This window comes from Schistocerca piceifrons, chromosome 4 (genome assembly GCF_021461385.2).
Source record: "Schistocerca piceifrons isolate TAMUIC-IGC-003096 chromosome 4, iqSchPice1.1, whole genome shotgun sequence".
Lineage (NCBI taxonomy): Eukaryota > Metazoa > Arthropoda > Insecta > Orthoptera > Acrididae > Schistocerca > Schistocerca piceifrons.
Genome location: NC_060141.1, coordinates 19,284,453 through 19,301,957, shown reverse-complemented (window position 1 = coordinate 19,301,957; position 17,505 = coordinate 19,284,453).

The window sequence follows — 17,505 nt, the reverse complement described above, 5'->3', positions numbered from 1 at the left end:
TCAAGTTGCAGCCAAGCATGATTAGAAGACACTCATTTATACGTTTCAGCCACAGTTTTCATCAGTAAAGGGACACACACACACACACACACACACACACACACACACACACACACACACACACACACACACACACGCACACACACACTCTCACACACTCACACAAGCAAGCATACTTGGCACATTCATGACCGCAAACTCCAGCTTCTCGGGCCATAATGCCAAAAACTGTGGCCGAAAGCGACAAGTGACTATCTTTTAATTGTACCCATCAGCAACTTGATGTGTCTTCTTTGTGGCAAATAGCAAACTATCTTTTCCTACATTGTTGAAAAGAAACCAAAACTGTTTAACTCTTATTTCGTTAGTATTAGTTACTATTGTTTTCAAAAAATGACTGTCCAAGATATTAATGGGTTTTCAAAGTTATTATGGTTATGAAAAGAATGATCAAATGAATGAAACAAAGTTATAACCATTGTTCTGAATGTTATTGAATATAAAGCTATACAGTGTAACAGTATGACAAGTTACTGTTTCATAAAGTGAATGGGCAAAGAGTTTATTAGTATTTCTATGTAAAGAATATTTACATAATTGATTAGAACAATGTAATTCATGGTGTCTCTTAGCCAATGTTCCTTGCTAACAGTTTCCACTTAGCTGATGGTGCTAACAAATCATTGATGCCCTCGTCATCTGTCTATGACCCTTGAATACGTAACCCAACTGTTGGTGTTGTCTCGCTGCTCTCCTTGAGTGTGTGTGCCGCTTGCAAATGTGACATGTGCACTCGGTGCTTGGAGAATTAATTCCAGGCTGCGTATCAGCATACAGTGATGAGAATAAAACACACTTTTTTCCATTAATGTACTGTGCCCTGATGTCATAATGTTCATTACCCACTGTAGCCACAATTTTAAAACTTATGAAATTGCAATGAAATGAATACCCCTTCCTGCATACAGGCACTGATATAAGCTGATGGGGACAGTTGAAATTGTGTGCCCCAACCGGGACTCGAGCCCCAGGATCTCCTGCTTACAAGGCAGATGCTCTATCCATCTGAGCCATCGAGGACACAGAGGATAGTGCAACTGCAGGGACCTATCTCTGGCATGCCACCTGTGAGACCCACATACCCAGCTCATTCTCCCACACTATATTCATAGTGCCCCTGCCCATTATACTCATTACTTGCAACTTTTTGCTATTCCTATAAGAGTTTGGGCACTGTTTGTTCATCCACACAAAAGAAGATGGTCAAATGGCTGGTGAACCTTAACTACGAGGGTGAGTGAAATGAAAATCTTAAATTTTTTTTTTAAAAATACTGTTTATTGTGCAGAAGTGGTACAAAGCTGTATCACTGTTCAACATAATCTCCGCCACACTCAAAGCAATTGCTGCAGCACTTAAAATGAGCATAAATTCCTTCAGAAAAAAATTCTTTTGGTAGTCTGCACAACCACTCATGCACCGCGTGCATGAACTGAACTTCTTTCCTCCCATTGCGTCTTTGAGTGGTCCAAACATATGGAAATCACTTGGGGTAAGGTCTGGTGAGTATGGTGGATGAGGAAGACACTCAAAATGCAGGTCTGTGATTGTTGCAACTGATGTACGGGCAGTGAGGGGCCTTGCATTGTCATGTTGCAAAAGGACACCTGCTGACAGCAATACATGTTGCTTTGATTTGATTGCAGGCTGCGAAGGATTTTTTAGGAGATCTGTGTATGATGCACTGGTGACAGTAGTCCCTCTAGGCATGTAATGCTCCAACACGATGCCTTTTTTGTCCCAAAAGAGAGTCAGCATAACCTTCCCTGCTGATGCTTCTTCTTTGCTTTCGGTGATGAGGAATGGAGCCATTCCTTGCTCACTCTCTTTGTTTCTGGTTGGTGTAAGTGAACCCAGGTTTTGTCCCCAGTAACAATTCTTGCAAGGAAGCCATCACCTTCTTGTTCAAAGCACTGAAGAAGTTCTTCACAAGCATCAGTGTGTTGTTCTCTCATTTCAGGAGTCAGTTGCCATGGCACCTATCTTGTAGACTAATCTGTAAACATTATGCAATGTCATTCAGTGCCACTTGATGGTTTTCCTTCACTATGGCTTCAACTGCTCCAATGTTCTGTGGAGTCCCAACTTGTTGTGCCTGACCTGGACGAGGAGCATCTTCCACTGATGTCACACCATTTGTGAACTTCCTACTCCATTCGTAGACTTGCTGCTGTGACAAACATGCATCACTGTACTGAACCTTCATTCATCTATGAATTTCAATAGGTTTCTCACCTTCACTACATAAAAACCAAATATTAGAATGCTGTTCTTCCCAGGTGCTAGTAGCAAGTGGGGCAGCCATCTTTATACTGATACTGCAACGGTATGTGTGCATCTGCACTATGCTGCCACCTACAGGCCATTCTGCATTCAGACATATCCTAAACAATACATACCATCGGTGACCATGCAATGAAATGAATACCCCTAGTTGCATGCAGAAATTGATATAAGTCAAGGAGGACAGTTGAAAATATGTGCCCCCACCAGCACTCGAACCCGGGAACTCCTGCTTACATGGCAGACACTCTATCCCTCTGAGTCACTGAGGACACAAAGGATAGTGTGACTGTAGGGACTTATCTCTGGTACACCTCCCATGAGACCCACATTCCCAACTCATTCTCCTGCACTATATTCATCGTGCCCCTGCCCATTATACTCACTACTCGTGGCTTTGTGCAGATTCCCATAAGAGTTCAGGCACTGTTTGTGCATCCGCACAAATGGCTGGTGAGCCTTAACTACATATATGTATCTGAAGATGGTATCTGTTCTTTTGGACATGAAAGACATTGAGGACATTTTGTTAGATTATTCAAAAGCAGATTTGACATCTAATATTTCAGAAATAGACAAGCTTCAAATCAGGGTATATGGTGAGCAAATTCTTGCATTCTCTTTTCTTACAGGAGGTGAACAACAGATGTATACTTTTGAGTAGAAATTTACGCTAAAAATAATCATAGCTTTAGATAATCTATCATTTAATGATTTTGATATTTCTGTAAGTATATTTGAAAAACCAAATTAAGTAACTTCAGAAAGTCAGTCACTAACAATAGATAAAAGAAATTTTCTTACTACAAGATTAAAAGAATCTATTAAAAAAGTCCCTGTAGATGTTATAATTGCTATATTTGGTGAATTACCCGCAGAGGATGGTGAATTATTGTAAATTATTTTTTAATAAATGAATGATCATAGTTGGTATTTAAAATGTGGGACATATAGAGAAATATATCATCCAAAAAGTGTGAGAACTAAAAGCAACAGTGAAAGAATTGAAGGAATTTGTGTAGTACGCAAAAATAAAAAGAGAACATTTCTTAAAAAAAAAAAAAAATAAAAAAAATAAAAAAAAAAAAAATTGTAAATGGCTCTGGAGTTGTAAATATTCATGAAGATATTATAAATGAATTACATAAGCCAATGAAGAAAAATTATTCAAAATAAAATCTCAGAGTATGTGGCATTCATGATCTATATCGAGCTCATTTGGCTGAAATGGATTCTGGGAAATTAAAAGGTATTTATAAAATAAATAAGGGATACAAATACATATTGACTGTTATAGATGTATTTTCTAATCTAGCTTGGGCTATACCATTAAATAATAAAACAAGTAAAGATGTTGCAAATGCATTTTAACATATTTTCAAGGTAACTGGATACATCCCTAAAAATTGGCAAAGAGATAAAGAATTTTACAACAAAGGTTTTAAAATATTATGAAGGAATATAATATCAACCATTATTCAACGTATACAAATACTAGGCATCAGTTGTTGAATGTTTAACAGAACACTGAAAGAAAAAGTTTGGAAACAATTTTCAATTGAATGAAATTATAAATGGATTCATATACTATGAAAATTAATAGACGATTTTAACAGTACTTTTCATATGGCAATTAAAATGAAGCCAATTTATGTTCAGTTAAAAAAATCAAGACACCATATATTACAAAGTACATCACAAGCAGTTGAAGTCCCAACAAGACAAATATAAAGTAGGTGATAGAGTTCATATTAGTGAAATTAAAATTATGCTTGAAAAAGGATATACAGCTAACTGGTCTACCGAGATTTTTACTGTTGACGATGTGTTTAAAGGGAAGCCACCATATTATCATCTTCAGGACAACAATGGTGAAAAATTAATTGGTACTTTCTATGAACATGAGATACTAAAAACAAAATACTGAGATATATATTTAGTTGGAAAAGTTACGTGTCCAAATGGAGATACAAAAAAGATGTTGTTGTTTAATACATCTATAACTTTCCAAGAGGTATTCATATTAATTCATTTCAAGAATTGTTTGCATTTGTAATAGATGTTTTGGATTCAGATGGACATATTATTAGATTTTCAATTTATATAAATGAGAATATTCATTGTGACATTACTTTTACTGAATATAAGCCATGGAAACACTGATCAAGAGAAGGTTATAAAATATATACAAGACTGTGGGTATCCTGATACAGAAATTTAGCCCATTGAGCTACTTTGAGAACAGAACGATAAATTAAAAGAAGTTTGGAAATTGTTTCTGCAGAAATATAATTTAAAAACAAATGGAGAAATCAGAACAGGTTCTCTAGATTTAATGATGTGGCATAGAAGATCACGTTGCAACATTTACATCACATATTTCAAAATGGAATAAGAAGATAATTAATTGGGCATTCTTTGGTGCAACTAGAAAAATGTTGGAATTGACAGAATTAGCATTTTAAACACAGCAAGATAAAATTGATCTAGTATATGAACAAGATTGTATAGATTACAGTATATTACGTTTTAATAAAAGACTTGCACACAGAAATCAAGCTACTGGTCAGCATTATTGTCTAAGAAGTTTTGATGGAAGAGAAAATGTATTAGCTCATGCATTCTATCACAATAATAATTATGATATTATAGAAATTCATATGGATCAAGATAAAGTGTGGTACTTTAATATTGTTACAAAGACACCAAACCAGAAATTAATTTTTATGCTGTCTTAGTTCATGAAATTGGGCATTTGTTTGGTTTAATACCTTCAAATACAGAAGAATCAATAATGTTTCCATTTTACAACAGTTCAAATATTGAGTTACATAAAGATGACATTCTTGAAACTAAGTTTATATGGAAAACCAATAACTCAGAACAGACCTGATCAATTAAATCCAAAAGCTGATACAGATGAAAATCCACCAGAATTATGTGCATTGAATAATAAGTTGAGAATATTTTTAATTGAAGATCAGTTATACTACATTTAATATGGAAAATGTTTTTGGATAATAGATTCAGAAAATATGGATGTTAATATGAAACCACAGTTAATAAGTGATTGGTTACCAATTCTTCCAATGTTTGGCAGCGTGTTCAGCAACAGGGTGGTCCACTTGTTTCTTGGCCACAGTTTTTCGGTGGCCATTTGTGCACACAGACAGCTTGTTGTCTGTCATGCCTACATAGACTACAGCACAGAGGTTGCAGCTTAGCTTGTAAATCACATGACTGGTTTCACAGGTAGCCCTGCATTTGATGGGACAGGTGATGTTAGTGAACGGACTGGAGTAGGTGCTGGTGGAAGGATGTATGAGACAAGTCTTCCATCTAGGTCTATTACAGGGGTACGAGCCATGAGATAGGGGATTGGGAGCAGGGGCTGTGTAAGGATGGATGAGTATATTGTGTAGGTTCGGTGGATGGTGGAATACCACTTTAGGAGGGGTGGAAAGGATAGTGGGCATGAAATTTCTTATTTCAGGGCATGATGAGACGTAATCAAAACCCTGGTGGAGAATGTAGTTCAGTTGCTCCAGTCACAGATGGTACTGAGTTACGAGAGGAATTCTCCTCTGTGGCCAGACTGTGGGACTCTCGGAGGTGGTGGGAGACTGGAAAGATAAGGCACGGGAGATTTGTTTTTGTACAGGGATGAGAGGATAATTACGGTCAGTGAAGGCTTCAGTGAGATCCCTAGATATATTTTTAGAGGGACTGTTTGTCACTGCAGATGTGATGACCACGAGTGGCTTAACTGTACGAAAGGGACTTCTTGGTATGGAATGGGTGGCAGCTGTCGAAGTGGAGGTATTGCTGGTGGTCAGTAGGTTTGATATGGATGGATGTGCCAATGTAGCCATCTCTGAGGTGAAGGGCAACATGTAGGAAGGTAGCTTGTTAGGTTGAGTGGAACCAGGTGAAACAAATGGTGGAGACATTGTTGAGGGTTCTGGAGGAATGTGAATAAGGTGTCCTCACCTTCTATCCAGATAGCAAAGATATCATCAATGAATCTGAACCAGTTGAGGGGTTTAGGATTCTGGGCTTTTAGGAAGGATTCCTCTAGATGGCCCACGAATAGGTTGGCATAGGATGGTGCCATGTGGATGCCCATAGCTGTACCATGGATTTGTTTGTAGGTAATGCCTTCAAAGGAGAAGTAATTGTGAGTGAGGATATAGTTGGTCATGGAGACTAGGAAGGAGGTTGTTGGTTTGGAATCCATAGGGAATCTGGAAAGGTAGTGTTCAACAGCAGCAATGCCATGGGCATTAGGAATGTTAGTGTGGAGGGAGGTGGCATCAATAGTGACCAGCAGGGCACCGTGTGGTAAACGGACAGGAACTTTGGAGAGTGGGTAGAGGAAATGGTTGGTATCTTTTATGTAGGAGGACAGGTTCCAGGTAATAGGTTGAAGGTGTTGGTCTATGAGAGCAGAGACTGTCTCAGTGGGGGCACAGTAACCAGCCACAATGGGGCATCCTGGGTGGTTGGGTTTATGGACTTAGGAAGCATGTAGAAGGTTGGAGTACGGGGAGTGGTAGGGATAAGTAGAGAGATGGACTCTAGGCAGAGGTTCTGGGATGGGCCTAAGGATTTGAGTAATGACTGGAGATCCTGCTGGATTACTGGAATGGGATCACTGTGGCATGGTTTGAAGGTGGAAGTATCTGACAGCTGACGGAGTCGATCTGCCATGTAATCCTTGCGGTTCAAAACAACGGTTGTGGAGCCTTTGTCAGCTGGTAGGATTATAAGGTTGAGATCAGTTTTTAGATGGTGGACTGCGGTTCTTACTGCGGATGTAAGGTTAGTTTGTATGTTGAGAGATTTGGGGAATGATGTTGAAGCAAGGTTCAAGGTTAAGAAATTCTGGAAAGTTAACAGGGGGTGGTTTGGAGGCAGTGGGGGTGGATCACAGTTGGATGGAGGAGTGAACTGAGTTAGGCAAGGTTCAATATGAGGCTTTGGTTGAGTCTGATTGGTCGGCTTGGTAGCAAAAAAGTGTCCCCACTGTACAGACTGGGAGAAGGATGGAAGGTCTTTTACTCATCCAGCATGGTTGAATTTGGGAGTGGGGCAAAAGGTGAGGCCTTTGGAAAGGACTGCTTTATCTGTGGGGCTAAGGCTTCTGGAGGAAAGGTTCATGACTGTGTTGTGGATCTGTTTTGTTCTGGGTTCTGTGTGATGGTGGGAAGGAGTTTGGAGGGTGGGGTAAATGTAGTAGGTCTGCAAGACAGGGTTTGTCATCTCTGAGGGGGGATAGGGGAGGTTTGGAGGTGGTTGTAGAAGTGGTGGACAGTGGTACTCCAAGATGGGAGTAGGAAGTGAGTAGGATGGAGAGCTTTTTGAGATGGCATTGTGCATGTTGCTCAAGTTCCTGCAGGGCAAGTATTTCTGTGTTTGTTATGGGTTCCAGGAATTTGGGATTGCATAGCAGGAGAATTTTGTGGATGAAGAGAAGGTACTGCAAGGAGGATTGGGCTTAGTTGATATGGTTTTGCAGGACTATGTTGGTGAGGGCTAAGGATTGGCAGAATCTGAACGGGTGGAGGTCATTATGGAAGGAGGGGTGGCAACCAGAGATGGGTAATTTGATGGTAAGTCCATTAGGGGGCTTTCATGATCCAAGCAACAGCACAGGAACTATGTGGGACTGGGATCTGGCTAAGAATCAGGATAATTTCTTTATTGAGGCAGATGGAAGGAGCATGGATCCGTGGTAGTGCAAAAAATGAGAAAAATTACGTGATAAAGTAGAATTACGACCGAAAAATTACGCAAAAATACACCCAAAAACGTGAGAAAAGTACGAAAAGGACGGAAAGGACGCACAAGGGGGAAGAAAACGAGATGAAATCAGAGGAAAACGACGATAGTGGAAGGTGAAAACTCACTAAACGTTGCGAGAAGTCACAAGGATCAAACTAGAAAATAACTAATCAATAATAAATATATGTTTATTAGTGTGGGTAGCACGTTTAAGGGCAGATAAGCATATGGGGGACGGCAGATGTGACTGGAAGAGGTAGATTTAGTGGGTGCAAACAGGCATAGAACGGGTAAAGTGTGGGGGGGATGGGAAGAGGTTAGTAGTTAGAGGTGTAAGATCATGTGACCTGGAAAAGTGCGGGAGATAACACGCAAAAATCTGAACCACCACCGTTGTTTTGAACCACAAGGAATACATGGCAGAAGGACTCCGTCAATTGTCAGATGCTTCCACCACAAACAATGCCACAGTGCTCCCATTCCAGTAATTCAGCAGGATCTCCAGTCACTACTCAAATCCTTATGCCCATTCCAGAACCTCTGCCCCGATTCCATCTCTCTACTTACCCCTACAACTCCCCAAACTCCCACCTTCTACATGCTTCCAAAAGTCCATAAACCCAACCACACAGGATGCCCCATTGTAGCCCCAGTGAGAGAGTCTCTGCTCTCATAAACCAACACCTTCAACCCATTATCTGGAACCTATCCTCCTAAATAAAAGATACCAACCATTTCCTCCACCCACTCTCCAAAGTTTCTGTCACTTTACCACACGGTGCCCTGCTCGTCACTATTGATGCCACCTCCCTGTACACTAACATTCCTAATGACCAAGACCTACCTTTCCAGATGCCCTATGGATTCCAAACCAACAACCTCCTTCCTAGTCTCCATGACCAACTATATCCTCACCCACAATTACTTCTCCATTGAAGGCATTACCTACAAACAAATCCATGGTACAGCTATGGGCATCCACATGGCACCATCCTATGCCAACCTATTCATGGGCCATCTAGAGGAATCCTTCCTAAAAGCCCAGAATCCTAAACCCCTCATCTGGTTCAGATTCATTGATGACATCTTTGCTATCTGGAGAGAAGGTGAGGACACCTTATTCACATTCCTCCAGAACCTCAACAACTTCTCCCCCATTTGTTTCACCTGGTCCAACTCAACCCAACAAGCCACCTTCCTACATGTTGACCTACACCTCAGAGATGGCTACATCAGTACATCCATCCATATCAAACCTACTAACCACCAGCAATACCTCCACTTCGATAGCTGCCACCCATTCCATACCAAGAAGTCCCTTCTGTACAGCCTAGTCATCCATGGTCATCACATCTGCAGTGACAAGCAGTCCCTCTAAAAATATATCGAGGGCCTCACTGAAGGCTTCACTGACCGTAATTATCCTCCCATCCTTGTACAAAAACAAATCTCCTCCGCCTTATCTTTCCAGATTCCCATCTTCTCCCAAAGACCCACGGTCCAGCCACAGAGGAGCATTACCCACGCAACTCAGTACCATCTGAAACTGGAGCAACTTAACTACATTCTCCGCCAGGGTTCTGATTACCTCTCATCATGCCCTGAGTTGAGAAATATTCTGCCCACTATCCTTCCAACCCCTCCTACCGTGATATTCCACCGTCCACTGAGCCTACGCAATATACTCATCCATCCTTACACAACCCCTGCTCCTAATCCCTTACCTCATGGCACATTCCCCTGTAATAGACCTAGATAGAAGACCTGTCTCATACATCCTTCCACCACCACCTACTCCAGTCCGGTCACTAACATCACCTATCCTGTCAACTGCAGGGCTACCTGTGAAACCAGTCACGTGATTTACAAGCTAAGCTGCAACATCTGTGCTGCATTCTATGTAGGCGTGACAACCAACAAGCTGTCTGTCCGCATGAATGGCAACCGACAAACTGAGGCCAAGAAACAAGTGGACCACCCTGTTGCTGAACTCGCTGCCAAACATGATACTCCTCATCTTAATGACTGCTTCACAGCCTGTGCCATATGGAGCCTTCCCATCATCACCAGCTTTTCTGCAGTGCGCAGGTGGGAACTTTCCCTGCAATACATCCTACATTCCTATAACTCTCCTGCCCTCAACGTCGATTAGTCACTGTCATCACCCATCCAGCCCCCTCCCTGTTCCCATCCCAGTACTACACAACTGTCATTTCACCGCCACACTCAGTCTTTTAATTTCTTTTATTTCTCTCCTGTCCGCTACTTACCCCCTCCGTCCAACGCACCTTCTCTCCTGCCCTCCGTCTTAACTGCAACACTTGACTGTCTGCCACTCTGACCATACTGTCCCTTCCCCTCCCTGTCCCAGCCTCCTCCTTACCCCCACCCAGTTGTCAGTCCCATCATGCACTGGTGCTGCTGTTCGCAGTCTGGTCTCAGCTCTCTGACACTGCAGATGTGTGTTCAAGTTTAATTGTAAGAATCTTTTTATTGTGCCTATCACAACTCAGCATTTTCGCTATGTGGTGACAAGCAACTTTCCTTCTCTGTTATTGTTACATTCCATCCTGGATTTTCCATTGTTTGAGAATCAGTATTTTGACACACCATTAAGCTGTTGTATTTTCTTAAGGATACAAATTTCTATGAGTTTAATGAATTCAAAAAAAAATGGTTAGAGAGGGTAAACATGATATTTCTTTGTTTGGTTTAGATTGTTTCAAATCAAGTTCAAAATTAACAGATATTGTAAACAATCTTAAAGACAATGTTTATCCATTGGAAAACTTTCATGGTCAATTATGCAGCATTATTTATATCATCTACTTGTACAATTCCATATTTCTGGAATTCATAATTGCAAAATGGACAATTACTGTGTAGTTCTAGCCATGTATCAATATATTCCGTATGAAATGTATGACTACATTTTGTTTTTACTAATTGATAATTCTGTTCAATTAAACATGCATTGCAAATGCATTCTGTGGTATCATCTAATGATAAAATAGTATATAGTGAGAAAAATTCTTTAATAAATCTTTTGATAAAATTTTATATCTAGAAATATTAGCTCATTCAACTTTATCCTGGAATTCATGAATTTGTTTATTTAATCATATGGTGATTTTATACAATATACAGTTGATATAAGACAAGCGATTTTATACAATATACGTATGGTATAAGACAATATTAAACCTTAAAGTCCATGTTTTTCAACTAATTAAGCTGGGTGTGAGAGTGAACAAGTCATTCGGAATTCCAGGGTATGAATCAAGTGGACAATGTTGGACTAGATGTTCAATTGTCTGCTCTTCTTGATTACATTCACACATTGGTGAACTGATCCAGCCCCATTTGCACCTGAAGTAGCTACAACAACCATATCCTGTCCTTAACCTGTTGAGGTGGCACCAGAGGTTCCTCGGTAGGTCAAAACCTTATGGCTACTTTGTGGGATCAAGGTGATGGGCTCTTGTTCCCAACGCTTTTGTTGACCATTCATGCTTCCAGCTTTCATTTACATCAAAACCATCCACAATGAGTTGTCCTGCAGTAAAAATTGCTGGTCTTCTTGATCACAATTGTTGCTTTGGCAGATGACAGAACTCCTGGTGCAGTGGTAGAGAGGGTGATGCAGAGATTTTCATCGCCTCCCTCAGTAGAGTATGTTTCTGCCTGAAGTGAGGTGAAGGAATGTGACTCAATACAGGTAACTAGTGGCATGGGGTTGATTTCTTGGAACCAGTAATGCAGCACATTGGGTCAGTCAGTTTTGTGTGTACCGTCTTCACATGTACACTTTCCAACCAGAAAGGTGCACAGTACTCAGGAGCAGAGTACACAAGACTGATTCCAGTTAAACACAGACAGTCAGCAGAGGTTCCCCAGGTGATACCACTGAGCTTATGTAGTATGTTGTTCCTTGCAGCAATTTTATGAAAAAGCTTGGTGATGTGCTCTTTGTAGCACATGGTTCTATCCAGAGTGATTCTGTGATATTTTGGGAAAGGATTGAACCTCAAAGATTGTCCATTGAGCAGAACCCTGGGTTTGTAGTTCGCAGCATGATTCACTAGATGGAAACAAGCAACTTCAGTTTTTGATGTGCTTGGGATCAATCTCCAGGTCTTAAAGAATGTTGACATCTTCTCCAGATCCTCTGTTAGAATTTGTTCACCATCTTCCAAATTACTGCTCTGTGATACCAGTGTGATGTCATTAGCATAGATGAATTTAGTTGATGTTGTGGTTGGTAAATTATTGATGTATAAATTAAATAGTAATGGCTCTAAAACGGATCCCTGTGTTAGTCCATTACTTAGTTTCTGTTTGTGTCTTTTAGAGGTGCCTAGAAACACTTCAAATTGCCTTTCACTAAGCATGCTGGATATTAGATCCACAATTTCTTGACTTGGTACAACTTGTAGTGGCTTGTAGACCGGTCTCTGTGTCATATGCAGCTGTCAGGTTGATGGAGACAGCTGTTGATTTCAGATGGCCTTGAAAACCTGCTATAATATGGGTAGTTAGGACAAGAACTTGATCAGTGCAGCTGAGTCCTTGTCTGAAGCCAGCTTGTTCAGGAGGGGTAGCCACCTCAACGAACAGTGCTATTCTGGTTAGGAGGACTCATTCCAAAAGTCTGAATGTACAACTGAGCAGTGCTATAGGGCGGTAGCTTTCAGGGCTGTCTTTAGGGTTGCCAGTTTTGAGAGTGGCAATAACTTTTGACAGTTTGAATTGTCTAGGAAGTTTGTTCTCTTTGAGTATGTAAGTGAAGAGCAAAGTAAGACAGCATATGCAGTGTGGGCCCATGTTCTTCATAAATTCATCATATATGTTTTTGGGGCCAGCAGCCTTAGCGACTTTCAGTTGCTTGACAGCACTTGGAGAAGGGCCTGGAAAGTGGCTCATTTCTTGGAGCACTGCGCTTGAGGTTAGAGAGGTTACATTTTACTGCTCTGGTATGATTCTTGTCTCTCTTTGCCCTTGTGAGGTCTGCGATCTGGTTGGCAATGAGGTTGGGACTCAATTTAGGATATGGCTTTTTGAGGTGTTGCTTGCCAATTAGCCCATTCAAGACTCTTCATGCTTTCCTGCTTGACTTGGCAAAGTTCTTTTCTTTGAGTGTTCCTTCACATTTCTCTTGTCAGTTCTTGTCTAAAGAGTGGAGTAGCTGTGAGCCCACTGTTTGATTTCTAGAACTTTGGTATTCTTGATATAAAGCCTCACTTTCTTGGTTCCAGCCATGTCCATATTCCTTTCTGTAACCCCTAGGAATGTTTACTTAGCAGCTTTGATAACTAGTCTAACAAATTCATTGTAGTTGTTTGCTGTTGTCGGTAAGCTCTTCACAGCTAAGTTGAGTCTGCAGTGTCTGTACGGAGCATGAGCACACATTAGTCAAAAGTGACAATCAACACTTTGTCGACACAATAAGGTAGTACATTGCAGCCCAAGTTGAAAGTCAGGGAGCAAGTCTTTCCAGTACATGAAACATCATCAAAACCTGTGCATGGGGTTGATGATGACATGCTTGGGAAACATGCAAACTGCGGTGACGATTCATCAGAAGGAGAAGACCCTACCAAGGGATGACCTAACTCATTACAGGCAATGGAAAATTCGTACAGGTGGTCTAACTGGGACGGAGGGGCATTGGAGTCCACAAAAGCAGGCTGGCGCCTGCGTAGTGAAACAGTCTGCGAGTGATCTTTAACCATAATGTTGAAAGTCATCTTGCCCCTCTGGAGTACTTCAAATGGGCCGAGGTATGGGGGTTGCAGGGGTTGTCTAACGGAATCATTCCTGAGCATAATGTGGGAGCATGTGTGAAGTGTGGTTGGCACGTAAGTGTAAGGTGGGGAATGACTGACAGGTGCGTGTAGCAGTGTGTGTCTAAAGTGGGTGTGCATTCTACTAATAAAGTCTGGGGAGGTGGGGAAATGCTCGGGTGCTTGAGGCAGGATAAGTTCTCCAGGTAGAACTGGGTTCTCGCCAAAAACGAATTCAGAGATGGTTCCCTGTAAGTCAGGTTTAAAGGTCAAACAGAGACAGAGTAACCCCCAAGGAAGTGCCTCAGACCAGAGGCTGTCATGGCACCTGAATGCTTGCTTTGCGGGTGGTAGGTAGTTGTATGAATTTTTTAAATACCGCAAAAGTTACATAGAATCGTCAAAAGTGCAGACTCGAACTGTCAACCCTGGTTGGTGGTGATGGTGGACAGGCAACCGAACCTAGCGATCCATGATGAGACAAATCCCTTTACCACGGTTTCTGCTGTGATGTTGGGTAAAGGAACAGCTTCTGCCCAACAAGACATGCGGTCGATTGTGGAGGGGATATACCTGTGGCCCTCTGACAGTGGCAGAGGCAACAAATGCAGCTGCATGCCCAGGTTGGCAGTCCTGCTTAACGTTTTTCTAAACAAAATGCTCGGTGACGCAATGTGTGGTGGCACTGACGCCAGGTGGGTGAGGTTATGCAAGGCGTCTAAGGCTTGTCGGCACAACATCAGAGGGAACAACAGCCACAGAGTGCTGGTAGAAGAGTCGCACCACACTTCATCCGAAACGCCGGGGAACTTGGCTTTGGTAAACACAAGTGATGTCTGAGGATCCGTGAGGAGAGCTTGAGATTCCTCATCAGAGACCTGAAGAGTGGTGAGTTTGGATAAATCGACAATGTGTGAGTTAGTATAGATCCACAAAATAAATCATCGGGGATGCTTTCTGTGCCTTTGATGTAGTGTACATCTGTAGTAAATTGAGAGACTACGTCGAAGTGGCAGAAACATTGAGGGGTTGGGTCCTCGGAAGGACTGCAGAAGGTGTCCACCAGTGCTTTGTGGTCAGTAAGGATGAAGAAAGAATGACCCTCAATGTCAGGGCGAAAGGGTTTGACAGCTTCATAGACTGCCAGAAAATCTCTATCAATAGCGGAATATTTCTTCAGTGCTTTCGGCAATTTTTTAGAGAAGAAATGAAGGGGTGATACCGTGTCACCTTTGCGTTGCTGTAATACTGCCTTGACCACAATGTTGCTGTCATCCATAGTGGTGAACAACTTGGCAGACGGATTGGGCTGGGCACGAGCTAATTCTGTTTTTAGAGCCCTGAAGACCTCTAGCATAGGTTCAGCCCAACGGACTGGCTTAATGCCAGAAGTCTATTTGCAGGACAGTGAGTCCATCAGCGGGGCCTGCACGATAATTTATAATACCCAGGAAACATCGGGGTTCTTCGTATGTAGCTGGGGGTGGGAATGATGTGACAGCCCACACGGGTTTGGGAGGCTGTATTCCATCTGCAGAGATGGTGTACCCCAAAAATGTCACAGAAGACTGGTGCAATTGGAATTTGCCTGTTGACTTCGATACCTTTGTAGTTCAAGGTTTGAGGACCTGCGATAAATGATCTTCATGGTCCACAGTCGACTTGGTGAAAATGAGGATGTCATCCAAGTACGCAAAGCAGAACTCAAACTGGTGTAAGACTGAGTCAATGAAAGTTGCCCATGATTGTGCCACATTCTTTAAACCGAATGGCATGAAGTTGTATTGGAACAAACCGATCGGCATGATGATAGCAGTCTTTGGAATGTCTTCCGGCACTACGGGTATCTGGTGATAGGCAAGTGTACAGTCAATCACATTAATGATTGTGGCACCCAATAACATATGTGTGAAATCATTTATGTTCGGCACTAGGTAATTGTCCATGACGGTATGAGCATTTAAGCGTCTATGTCACCACACATTCGAAAAGAACCATTGTGTTTGGTGAGGAGGTGAATCAGTAAAGACCAATTGCTGTCTGATGGCTGTAGAATGTGTGCCTCCAGAAGTTCATTAATTTGCTGCCAGGCTGCACGCACGCAAGGTTGAGGCATCTAACCTTGTTCTTAATAAGAGGGCCAGCGGTGGTTATTATGTGTGTCATTCTGTCAGTGACGGAAAAGACTGAGAACTGCATACAAGGATGAGTAACATTCTGACGTGAAGTTTTGGGATGAGTGTGGTGCAATCAGGCATAGCTGTTAGCACGAGTGGGAAAAGGCAGTAAGAAAGTCACATGCCTATTATGTGAGAGCAGCATGTGCTTGTTTGGCGAGGTCGGTTGCCCACACAGCAACTGTCTGTTGTTAGCTTTGCCTAAAGTAACCAGCACGGGGGAGAGAGGTGTTGGCATTGGACGGGGAATGGTGATGGCTGCAGAATCATTTGTTTGGTGCCCGAGAGAGGGGGAATGTTTTCCAACAGGCGGGGCTGCTGCCTGCACAGTGGGCATGTTTGCATCACACGCAAAACTGTTATTAGATGCACTGTTTGAAACATATGACACTGCAAATAGCCAGCGTGTGGCACGTGCAGAGATCACTTAACGCAAATCATCACATGCAATGCATGTTTTTGAACTAACCTGATGAGTGTCTGTGCTGGTGTCTGCTGATGAAGGTCAATCAGGTGAAGGAACTGTGGACTGCAGTTGCAGCAGCAAGGTACGAGCCACAGTGAGCTTGTCAAATGTGTGAGCAATTCATTGTTTCAACTCTTCATTCTGTCAACGGATTTGCGCCCCTGTGTCATACTCTGGCAGTAGGTTAGTGATGCAGATCACAATTTTGTCTGGGAAGGTGTAGCACGCACGAAGCAAATCACATCACGATGGAAATGGAACGACGGGCATAAGTCCCTGAGCACGGTATCTGAGTGTCAGAAGAGTGGTGTAGCAATGAATCTTGGACTATTTTTGGGGAAAGTTTGCAATGGGACAAGAAATCCATACGGAGAATTGGTTTGTCAACATCAGTGATGTAAAAAGTCCACAGGAAATGTAGAGAAGGAGATAGATGCACCATAACTTTAGCAGAGTCGACGTTTTGTAATGTTGATTCGTTGACAGTGCTTAGAAATGACTACATTGGTGAAAAAACGGGAGGAGCCAACGATGTAGGTATGGTGGACAAGTCAGCACCTGTGTCAAATAGGAAAACAAACTGCGATGAAATGTCAGTCACATATAAACGACCACTTCTCCAAGAGGACAAATGGATGGAGTGTAATGTTTGAGGATGCCTGTGAAGTTTCCCACAGGACTCGATATCTTTTAGATCCTGTGGTCACCATTTGGGTGCTGGCTAGGTGATCTGCATTTCTTGGCCTCATCCCCAAAGATCTTGTGGTACCAACAGTATGGATGATCTGGATGTGGTGGTGGCTGTGATTGTGACAGTGGTGGAAGTTTGCCCTCATTGACCTGTTCCGGAATGTAAACCGTGACGTATGATGCATGTGGGATTCTTGAGTGCTCGGAAAAAGGAGAGAGTGAACGAGTACTGCTCAGTGGTATAGAAGGTGTGGGGGTGGAA